Source organism: Hyperolius riggenbachi, unplaced genomic scaffold, assembly GCF_040937935.1.
Source record: "Hyperolius riggenbachi isolate aHypRig1 unplaced genomic scaffold, aHypRig1.pri scaffold_197, whole genome shotgun sequence".
Taxonomy (NCBI): domain Eukaryota; kingdom Metazoa; phylum Chordata; class Amphibia; order Anura; family Hyperoliidae; genus Hyperolius; species Hyperolius riggenbachi.
Genome location: NW_027152408.1, coordinates 173,984 through 185,482, shown reverse-complemented (window position 1 = coordinate 185,482; position 11,499 = coordinate 173,984).

The following is an 11,499-nucleotide window of genomic DNA, read 5'->3' as shown; positions in this document are numbered from 1 at the left end:
CAAAGCCTATTATACTGGCTGCCTCCTGCCCTGGTGGTCCCAGTGTCCGAGGGACCACCAGGGCAGGCTGCAGCCACCCTAGTCTGCACCCAAGCACACTGATTTCCCCCCCCCCCTGCCCCCTGATCGCCCACAGCACCCCTCAGACCCCCCCCTGCCCACCCCCCAGACCACTGTTTGCACCCAGTCACCCTCCTAATCACCCATCAATCACTCCCTGTCACTATCTGTCAACGCTATTTTTTTTTTAAGTCCCTAATCTGCCCCCTACTCCCTCCTGATCACCCCCCCACCCCTCAGATTCTCCCCAGACCCCCCCCAGACCCCCCCCCCCCGTGTACTGTATGCATCTATCCCCCCTGATCACCTGTCAATCACCTGTCAATCACCTGTCAATCACCTGTCAATCACCCGTCAATCACCCCCTGTCACTGCCACCCATCAATCAGCCCCTGATCTGCCCCTTGCGGGCAATCTGATCACCCCCCCCACACCAATAGATCGCCCGCAGATCCGACATCAGATCACCTCCCAAATCCATTGTTTACATCTATTCTCTCCTCTAAACACCCACTAATTACCCATCAATCACCCCCTATCACCACCTGTCACTGTTACCCATCAGATTAGACCCTAATCTGCCCCTTGCGGGCACCCAATCACCTGCCCACACGCTCAGATTGCCCTCAGACCCCCCCCTTATCAATTCGCCCGTGCAATATTTACATCTGTTCTCCCCTGTAATAACCCACTGATTACCTGTCAATCACCCATCAATCACCCCCTGTCACTGCCACCCATCAATCACCCCCTGTCACTGCCACCCATCAATCAGCCCCTAACCTGCCCCTTGCGGGCAATCTGATCACCCACCCACACCAATAGATCGCCCGCAGATCCGACATCAGATCACCTCCCAAATCCATTGTTTACATCTATTCTCTCCTCTAAACACCCACTAATTACCCATCAATCACCCCCTATCACCACCTGTCACTGTTACCCATCAGATTAGACCCTAATCTGCCCCTTGCGGGCACCCAATCACCTGCCCACACGCTCAGATTGCCCTCAGACCCCCCCCTTATCAATTCGCCCGTGCAATATTTACATCTGTTCTCCCCTGTAATAACCCACTGATTACCTGTCAATCACCCATCAATCACCCCCTGTCACTGCCACCCATCAATCACCCCCTGTCACTGCCACCCATCAATCAGCCCCTAACCTGCCCCTTGCGGGCAATCTGATCACCCACCCACACCAATAGATCGCCCGCAGATCCGACATCAGATCACCTCCCAAATCCATTGTTTACATCTATTCTCTCCTCTAAACACCCACTAATTACCCATCAATCACCCCCTATCACCACCTGTCACTGTTACCCATCAGATTAGACCCTAATCTGCCCCTTGCGGGCACCCAATCACCCGCCCACACCTCAGAACGCCCTCAGACCCCAGCCCTGATCACCTCGCCAGTGCATTGCTTGCATCTATTTCCCCCCTCTAATCACACCTTGAGACACCCATCAATCACCTCCTGTCACCCCCTAGCACACCTACCCATCAGATCAGGCCCTAATTTGCCCCGTGTGGGCTCCTGATCACTCGGCCAAACCCTCAGATCCCCCTCAGACCCCCTTCCGATCACCTCCCCAGTGCATTGATTGCATCTATTTTCCCCTCTAACCGCCCCCTGAGACACCCATCAATCACCTCCTGTCACCCCCCTAGCACTCCTATCCATCAGATCAGGCCCAATACATCCTGTCATCTAAGAGGCCACCCTGCTTATGACCGATTCCACAAAATTTGCCCCCTCATAGACCACCTGTCATCAAAATTTGCAGATGCTTATACCCCTGAACAGTCATTTTGAGAAATTTGGTTTCCAGACTACTCACAGTTTTGGGCCCGTAAAATGCCAGGGCAGTATAGGAACCCCACAAGTGACCCCATTTTAGAAAGAAGACACCCCAAGGTATTCTGTTAGGTGTATGATGAGTTCATAGAATATTTTATTTTTTGTCAAAAGTTAGCGGAAATTGGATTGTTATTGTTTTTTTCACAAAGTGTCATTTTTCACTAACTTGTGAGAAAAAATAAAATCTTCTATGAACTCACCATACCCCTAACGGAATACCTTGGGGTGTCTTCTTTCTAAAATGGGGTCACTTGTGGGGTTCCTATACTGCCCTGGCATTTTAGGGGCCCTAAACCGTGAGGAGTAGTCTAGAAAACAAATGCCTCAAAATGACCTGTGAATAGGACGTTGGGCCCCTTAGCGCACCTAGGCTGCAAAAAAGTGTCACACATGTGGTATCGCCATACTCAGGAGAAGTAGTATAATGTGTTTTGTGGTGTATTTTTACACATACCCATGCTGGGTGGGAGAAATCTCTCTGTAAATGGACAATTGTGTGTAAAAAAAATCAAAAATGTGTCATTTACAGAGATATTTCTCCCACCCAGCATGGTTATATGTAAAAATACACCACAAAACACATTATACTACTTCTTCTGAGTACGGCGATACCACATGTGTGACACTTTTTTGCAGCCTAACTGTGCTAAGGGGCCCAAAGTCCAATGAGTACCTTTAGGATTTCACAGGTCATTTTGAGACATTTGGGTTCAAGACTACTCCTCACGGTTTAGGGCCCCTAAAATGCCAGGGCAGTATAGGAACCCCACAAGTGACCCCATTTTAGAAAGAAGACACCCCAAGGTATTCTTTTAGGTGTATGATGAGTTCATAGAAGATTTTATTTTTTGTCACAAGTTAGCGGAAATTGATATGTATTGTTTTTTTTTTCACAAAGTGTCATTTTCCGCTAACTTGTGACAAAAAAAAAATCTTCTATGAACTCACCATACTCCTAACAGAATACCTTGGGGTGTCTTCTTTCTAAAATGGGGTCACTTGTGGGGTTCCTATACTGCCCTGGCATTTTAGGGGCCCTAAACCGTGAGGAGTAGTCTAGAATCCAAATGCCTCAAAATGACCTGTGAATAGGACGTTAGGCCCCTTAGCGCACCTAGGTTGCAAAAAAGTGTCACACATGTGGTATCGCCGTACTCAGAAGAAGTAGTATAATGTGTTTTGGGGTGTATTTTTATACATACCCATGCTGGGTGGGAGAAATCTCTCTGTAAATGGACAATTGTGTGTAAAAAAAATCAAATAATTGTCATTTACAGAGATATTTCTCCCACCCAGCATGGGTATGTGTAAAAATACACCCCAAAACACATTATACTACTTCTCCTGAGTACGGCGGTACCACATGTGTGGCACTTTTTTGCACCCTAAGTGCGCTAAGGGGCCCAAAGTCCAATGAGTACCTTTAGGATTTCACAGGTCATTTTGCCACATTTGGTTTCAAGACTACTCCTCACGGTTTAGGGCCCCTAAAATGCCAGGGCAGTATAGGAACCCCACAAATGACTCCATTTTAGAAAGAAGACACCCCAAGGTATTCCGTTAGGAGAATGGCGAGTTCATAGAAGATTTTATTTTTTGTCACAAGTTAGCGGAAAATGACACTTTGTGAAAAAAAACAATTACAATCAATTTCCGCTAACTTGTGACAAAAAAAAAAAATCTTCTATGAACTCACCATACATCTAACGGAATACCTTGGGGTGTCTTCTTTCTAAAATGGGGTAATTTGTGGGGTTCCTATACTGTCCTGGCATTTTAGGGGCCCTAAACCGTGAGGAGTAGTCTTGAAACGAAATTTCTCAAAATGACCTGTGAAATCCTAAAGGTACTCATTGGACTTTGGGCCCCTTAGCGCAGTTAGGGTGCAAAAAAGTGCCACACATGTGGTATCGCCGTACTCAGGAGAAGTAGTATAATGTGTTTTGGGGTGTATTTTTCCACATACCCATGCTGAGTGGGAGAAATATCTCTATAAATAGACAATTGTGTGTAAAAAAAATAAAAAAATTGTCATTTACGGAGATATTTCTCCCACCCAGCATGTGTATGTGTAAAAATACACCCCAAAACACATTATACTACTTTTCCTGAGTACGGCAATACCACATGTGTGGCACTTTTTTGCGGCCTAACTGCGCTAAGGGGCCCAAAGTCCAATGAGCATCTTTAGGCTTTACAGGGGTGCTTACAATTAGGCACCCCCCAAATGCCAGGACAGTAAACACACCCCACAAATGACCCCATTCTGGAAAGTAGACACTTCAAGGTATTCAGAGAGGAGCATAGTGAGTTCGTGGCAGATTTCATTTTTTTTTGTCGCAAGTTAGAAGAAATGGAAACTTTTTTTTTTTTTTTTTTTTGTCACAAACTGTCATTTTCCGCTAACTTGTGACAAAAAATAAAATCTTCTATGAACTCACCATGCCTCTCACTGAATACTTTGGGATGTCTTCTTTCCAAAATGGGGTCATTTGGGGGGTATTTGTACTATCCTGGAATTTTAGCCCCTCATGAAACATGACAGGTGCGCAGAAAAGTCAGAGATGCTTGAAAATGGGAAAATTCACTTTTGGCACCATAGTTTGTAAACGCTATAACTTTTACCCAATCCAATAAATATACACTGAATGTTTTTTTTTTTATCAAAGACATGTAGCAGAATAACTTTCGCGCTCAAATGTATAGGAAATTTTACTTTATTTGAAAAATGTCAGCACAGAAAGTTAAAAAAGTCATTTTTTTGACAAAATTCATGTCTTTTTTGATGAATATAATAAAAAGTAAAACTCGCAGCAGCAATCAAATAGCATCAAAAGAAAGCTGTATTAGTGACAAGAAAAGGAGGTAAAATTCATTTAGGTGGTAGGTTTTATGACCGAGCAATAAACCGTGAAAGCTGCAGTGGTCTGAATGGAGAAAAAGGCTCTGGTCCTTAAGGGGCGAAAAGACTGTGGTCCCGAAGTGGTTAATACTATTAGGTACAGAGATTTTATGTGTCATTACGAGGGCCCTTTTCCATTGAGTTAGAGAAAGGGTTTTCTGTAAATCGGATTCCCAACGTTCTTGCACCCTTAGAAAAGTGCTGGGCAGAAAACCTAATAAAATCTGATAGATCTGTGACAATATATGAGTAGGGTTAGCCACCGTGATACATAACTCCTCAAACTTCGTTCGTTCTTCAAAAGTACTTTTTAATGCTATTATTGTGGTTATATATGTTCTTAATTAAGCTCTAACCAGTTCCTGGAGGTACTGGAGCCCTCTTCCTCAGCCCTAATATTTATGTGATCCTTATCTATGTAAATCTGGGTTATGTTACGCAGCTGGGGCCAGTCAGATCTGTTATGTCCTAAAAAAAAGAATTTACTCTGATTCCTGGAGAAAAAGCTAAATTATCAAAAAGGGATGTCAAAGGGCCTGGAATATTGGCATATTGTTTGAAGAACATATTGAGTCCCAAATACTAAGGACCTGCCGGACCCACGATGGTAGGGCTCCACAACCCCTCCTGACAGGAACAGGAGTCCAAAGTAGCGCTCTCGTGTCTAAATTGGCAATTTTGGATTCCTGTAAAACCCATTGTTTTGTGTCCCGATTTCTAAACCAGTCTACAATATGTGTGAGAATAGTAGCTTTGTAATATATTTTTATTTCAGGGAGGGCTAATCCCCCCATCCATAATTGGTTTCCATAATGAATTATAGCTAAGGCCATGCCGGTTTGCCATGCCCCCATAAATATTTTATGAATGTGGATTTTATATCTTTAAAATAAGAATTCAGGACCCTTATGGGAATCGCCTGAAAGAGATATAGGAACTTAGGTAATATATCCATTTTGAGGACATTAATACGTCCTAACCAGGATGTTTACTGTAATTTGGTTTGGTAAGAGAGTTTAGGACCTTTTTCAAAAGGGGAGTATAATTAGATCCAAACAGATCTATAGGGTTGGATGTAATATTGATCCCCAAGTATCTAATCTGGTTGTATTGCCATCTAAATGAAAACATTTTTTTAATTCGGCGAGCCACCTCCTGAGGTAATGTAAGGTTCAGTATCTCTGTTTTGGACATATTAATTTTGAAATTGCTTAAATCACAAGTGTTAATTTCTAGCAGAATATTGGGTATAGTTATATTAGGGGTAGAGATGTACAATAACACATCGTCTGCATAAAGCGCTAATTTATAATGATTATCACCAACCTCAATTCCCCTTATAGAGGTGTTTCGCCGAATTGCAGATGCAAAGTGCTCCATAATGAGAACATAAACCAAGGGGGATAGGGGGCAACCCTGGCTGGTTCCATTAAAAATCTGAAAGGTGTCCGACAGGAGTCCACCGATCATGACCCTGGCTGTGGGAGCACTATACATTGCTATGATTTTTTCCAGAATGCCTGCATTCAGGCACAGGTGTTGTAATGTGATTTCTAGAAAAGACCAGTGGACCCTGTCAAACGCCTTCTCAGCGTCGACAGACATGAGGCAGCATGGGATCCCCTTGGTTCTTACATATTCAATCAGAGTCGTAGTTTTCAATACATTATCTCTTGTTTCTCTACGCCTAACAAAACCAGCCTGATCATTATGAATCAAATCTGGAATAATTGGATTCAAGCGTTCCGCTATCAATTTAGCGTAGACTTTTAAATGCAGATTTATCAAAGATATAGGGTGAAAATTTGCACAGACTGATAGATCCTTGTCTGGTTTAGGCATCACAGTAATAAATGCCTGTAAGGCCTGAGAGGAGAACTGATTAACCTTAGATACACTGTTAAAAGCTTTTAATATTATAGGGGATAATTCTAATACATATAATTTGTAGAAAGAGGGAGTGAAACCGTCAGGGCCAGGACTTTTATTGTTTTTAGAGGCTCGAATTATAGTTAATAGCTCCGCCTCTGAGAAATCCTCATTCAAGATCTTAAGGGTATTTGAAGATATCTTAGGTAACGGATTTTTAAATAGATACGGCGAAATTCTCGACCTTAATTCCTCATCTGATAAATCCGGATAAAGACGGAGAAATGATATATGGGATATTGTTACAAGAAGAGCGTGGATGTAACAGTCTTGCCAAAGCTCGGCCACATTTATTACCCATTTCATAAAGTCGTGTGGTCATCTTTTCCCTAACCGATAAGGTCTTAAGGTCTAGAATTCGGCGAAGCTCGTGTCTGGCTATTGAAAGTTTAACATGAGTTTCTGGATTTCTATTTGCTTTGTGTGAAGTCTCTAGAACCTTAATTTCTTCTAACAGGGAATTTACTTGGTGAGATCTCTCCTCCTTCAGACGGGACCCGTGTGATATCAGAATACTCCTTAAAACGCACTTCAGGGCTTCCCACTGGACAAGGAAAGCTGTCCCATCAATTTTATGTATCTCCAAGAAATCAGATATGGCCCGTTTTAAATTGGCTACGCACAAGATGTCCTGTAGTAAACCGTTAAGGCGCCAAGTAAATTCCCGTTTCCCAGACTCTTCTAAGGTGAATGAACAGATTACTGGAGAGTGATCAGACCAGATCATTTGATCTATGGAACAATTAAATTGCATGTCTAGCAAGCTCTGTGATATCAGATAGTAATCATTTCTTGTATGAGCGTCATGGAGGGCTGAATAGAAAGTATAATCTCTTTGGTCTGGGTTAACTACCCTCCAGCCATCCACGAGCCTCAAGGAATGTAATCTATATTTAATTTTACGAAGTATATTGTTAGGAACAACAGATCGCCCTGAGGAGGAGTCCAAGTGTGGGTTCATAACAAGATTTAAGTCTGCCCTATTTACCAGTAAGCCTTTTGAAAACTCCTCTAAATGAGATAAATAAGACAAAAGTGATTTACCTTGATTCTGATTTGGGGAATAAATGCAAGCTACTGTTATTATTCGGTTTAAATGTTTGATTTTAAGAAACCAGTATCTCCCCCATCGTGTCCATTTTCCTATCTATAATTTCACAAGGAAAAGAGCTATGAAAACCTATTGACACACCCTTGGACTTCCTCTCCGGGTTTGTACAGTCAGGCCAGGTTTTAGAGCCGTGCGGTCGCCCTGGGCGCCGAAGGAGTTGTGGGCTCTGCAATGGAGGGGGGAGTCAGCCGCGGGGAGCGCAGCCCGACCTCTCCCTCCCTTCCTCGCCGCGGGCGCCCTCCGTGCTTTCCCCTCCGAGTCTGACTGCAGGGAAGGGAAGCGCTGTCACCGCTGTGTAGGGAGGGGCAACTCACCTCCCTGGATCCAATCGCAGCCGGTCTCCTCTTCTGTCTTCTCTTCATACTAGCCGCTGATACACACGCTGCTTCCGGCTACAGGGAGCAGCGTGTGTATCAGCGGCTATGAAGAGAAGACAGGATAGGAGACCGGCTGCAATTGGATCCAGGGAGGTGAGTTGCCCCTCCCTACACAGCGGTGACAGCGCTTCCCTTCCCTGCAGTCAGACTCGGAGGGGGGAGCACGGAGGGCGCCCGCGGCGAGGAAGGGAGGGAGAAGTCGGGCTGCCCTCCCCGTGGCTCCCCCCTCCATACTGGGGGGCATCTACCTAATGTAACCTATACTAGGGGGCACCTACCTAATGTAACCTATACTGGGGGGCACCTACCTAATGTAACCACACTGGGGGGCACCTACCTAGTCTAACCTATACTGGGGGGCACCTACCTAATCTAACCTATACTGGGGGCACCTACCTACTCTAACCACACTGGAGGGGGGCACCTACCTAATCTAACCTATACTGGGGGGCACCTACCTAATCTAACCACACTGGGGGGCACCTACCTAATCTAACCACACTGGGGGGCACCTACCTAATCTAACCACACTGGGGGGCACCTACCTAATCTAACCTATACTGGAGGGGCCCTAACTATCTAACCTGTATTGGGGGCACCTACCTACCTAGCCTATACTGGTGGCAACTATACTGGCTACCTATATTGGAGGCACCTACCTAACTAACTTGTACTGGGGGCACCTACCTATCTAACCTATACTGGGGGCAACTATACCGGCTACCGATACTGGAGGCACCTACCTGGCTAACCTATACTGGGGCACCTATGCCTGGCTACCTATACTGGGGGACCTATAGCTGGCTACCTGTACTGAGTGCATCTAGACCTGGCTAACCTATACTGCGGGCATCGATACCTGGCTCCGCGGGGGGGGGGGCGCAATTTTAACACCCCCGCCCTGGGTGTATTTTAGCCTAGAAACTGCCCTGTGTACAGTGAACCCAATTTTGATAATATCTTGACCTGAATGTAGGTATGTGTTCGGTTTTGAAATGAGTTTCTTGAAGCATTAATATTTTTATGTGTTTTTTATGTGCGTGATGCAAAATTTTAGCTCGTTTACAAGGTTCATTAAACCCTTTCACGTTAAAGGTCATTATGTTTATCTTACCCATGAGCAAGTATACTTATATCCCCTACTACATGAGACACAAATTTGACAACTTAGAGAGATTAGGGCTCTTTCACATCAGAGCTTGCGTTGGAGAACACTCAAAGCATACGTTTTGTTGTATGCCTTTTACTGCGTTTTGATATGCGTTGCACTGCAGTGAGTGTGCGTTTTTAATCCGTTTTCAATGCGTTACTGCACATAGAAAAACGCAGGTAATTTTTTTTTCTTTTAGTTGTCAACTTTCTACATTGTTCCTCTGTTGCATTCTGGGACTGATTGCCTGCGTTAACGGATTAAAAACGCGCATAGTGTGCGTTTTACATTGACTAACATTGTAACGCATAAAGCTAGCGTTGGCCAAAAAACTGCGCCTGGGTGCAGTGGAACGCAACGCACAAAAAGGCTGCGTTATATGTGAAAGCTAAAATGAAAGTCTATGGACTTTCATTTCACCTTGGGTAACGCAAACTTTATCCTTTGCGTTGAAACGCAGAAAATCTGCCCTAATGTGAAAGAGCCCTTAGAGATAAGTAAGAAAAGAAAAAAAAAAGAGAAAAGAAAGCAAAACATTAAAATCGAATGCATATTCATAAGATATTGTAACTTCATTATCAAAAGTTGTTAAGGTAGAGGAGATAAGGAAAAAAATGGACCCAATTAGGTCCGTCCTCTGCCAGAGCACCATTATGCTAGATCTGGACAGGTTCTTATCCTAAGTCCAGACAGGTGCGTGAGAGCGAAGGAGACCAAGGTATACCAAGCTCCTACCCTCTCAGGCTGACCAACCGCTGCAGCAAAAGGGAAAAGGAGGGAATGAAGGGGGGGGGGGGGGGAGGAAAGAAAAAACAAAACAAAAACAAGGGTGGGGGAGAAGAGGGAAGGGGAGAAGGGAAAGTGACATAAGGGTCTACCATTCCTTCCTTATTATTTAAATCATCCTTAGATTCTCAACCTTATACAGATACAACCTCATGAAATCAAAGCCATTATTGAACACTAGTCATATAATTTGGCGAAAACTCTATATACCAGTAGTTATACATTTATAGATATAACAAATAGAGAAAGCAAGATTACACAACCCCTCTCTAACAATCAAAAATATAGTATTTTCCTTTGTTATTATCATAAAATATGATCTATAATGACCCTATTTTTTATAAATCATGTCCTGGGGCTTTCCTTTCCGACCCTGAACATTCCAGGCTTCCCGATGGGCATCCTTAGGTTTACAAAAAATCAAATGGCCAGGCCCCCAAAGTCACTATTGGAAGATTAAGAACTTCTGATAAAGCACATAAGTCTGCCGGAGAACGTAGTATAGCAGTTTTTCCGTCATGAGTTGCACTTAAGTGAAAAGGATGTCCCCAACGATATCTAATTTCTTTTTCCCTCAGTAACGAGAGTAATGGGCCCAGGGCTCTGCGCCTCGACAGAGTATTACGTGAAAGATCAGAAAGAATGATCACCTTTGCCTCATTAAACTCTAGTTCACCTTTCCCTCTAGATGCTCTAAGAATACTTTCTTTAACAGAAAAAAAATGAATGCGGCAAATAATGTCTCTCGGGAAAGCAGTTGCTTGAATTATACGTCTTGGGGTCACAGACCGATGTACTCTATCAATTTCAATTGCCGTTTCAGCAGGTTGCTCTAGTAGCCAATTAAAAATTTTAGTCAAGGTAGGGAGTAAATCGCTGGAATTAATTGATTCTGGTAGGCCGCGGATGCGTACATTTCTCCAATTACGGTTCACAAGATCGTCCATCTGTTAAGTGAGTGTTTCTATTTGTTTATCTTGTAACTCTATCACTTTCTGCTGTGCCTCCAGGCGACCCCCCAGATCAACTTGAGCTGTTTGAATTTTTCAATACGGCCTCCTATTGCGCTTATATCTTGCCTGAGATCCTTCATCTTGCGGCGGTAAGCTGCTTCAATGCGTGTTATACAATCTTCTAAATAATTTTTTTTTTTTAAACAACATTTTTATTTTGAACCCAGCATATGTTCTGACAGGAAATGGTACATTACAGCTGTAACATAAATGTCCGTTACAAGATTGTGTATCACGTATAGGCATCTCACATAATAAACGTATGTACATTCTTTAATTACAGCATTATTATTAGCTCTATT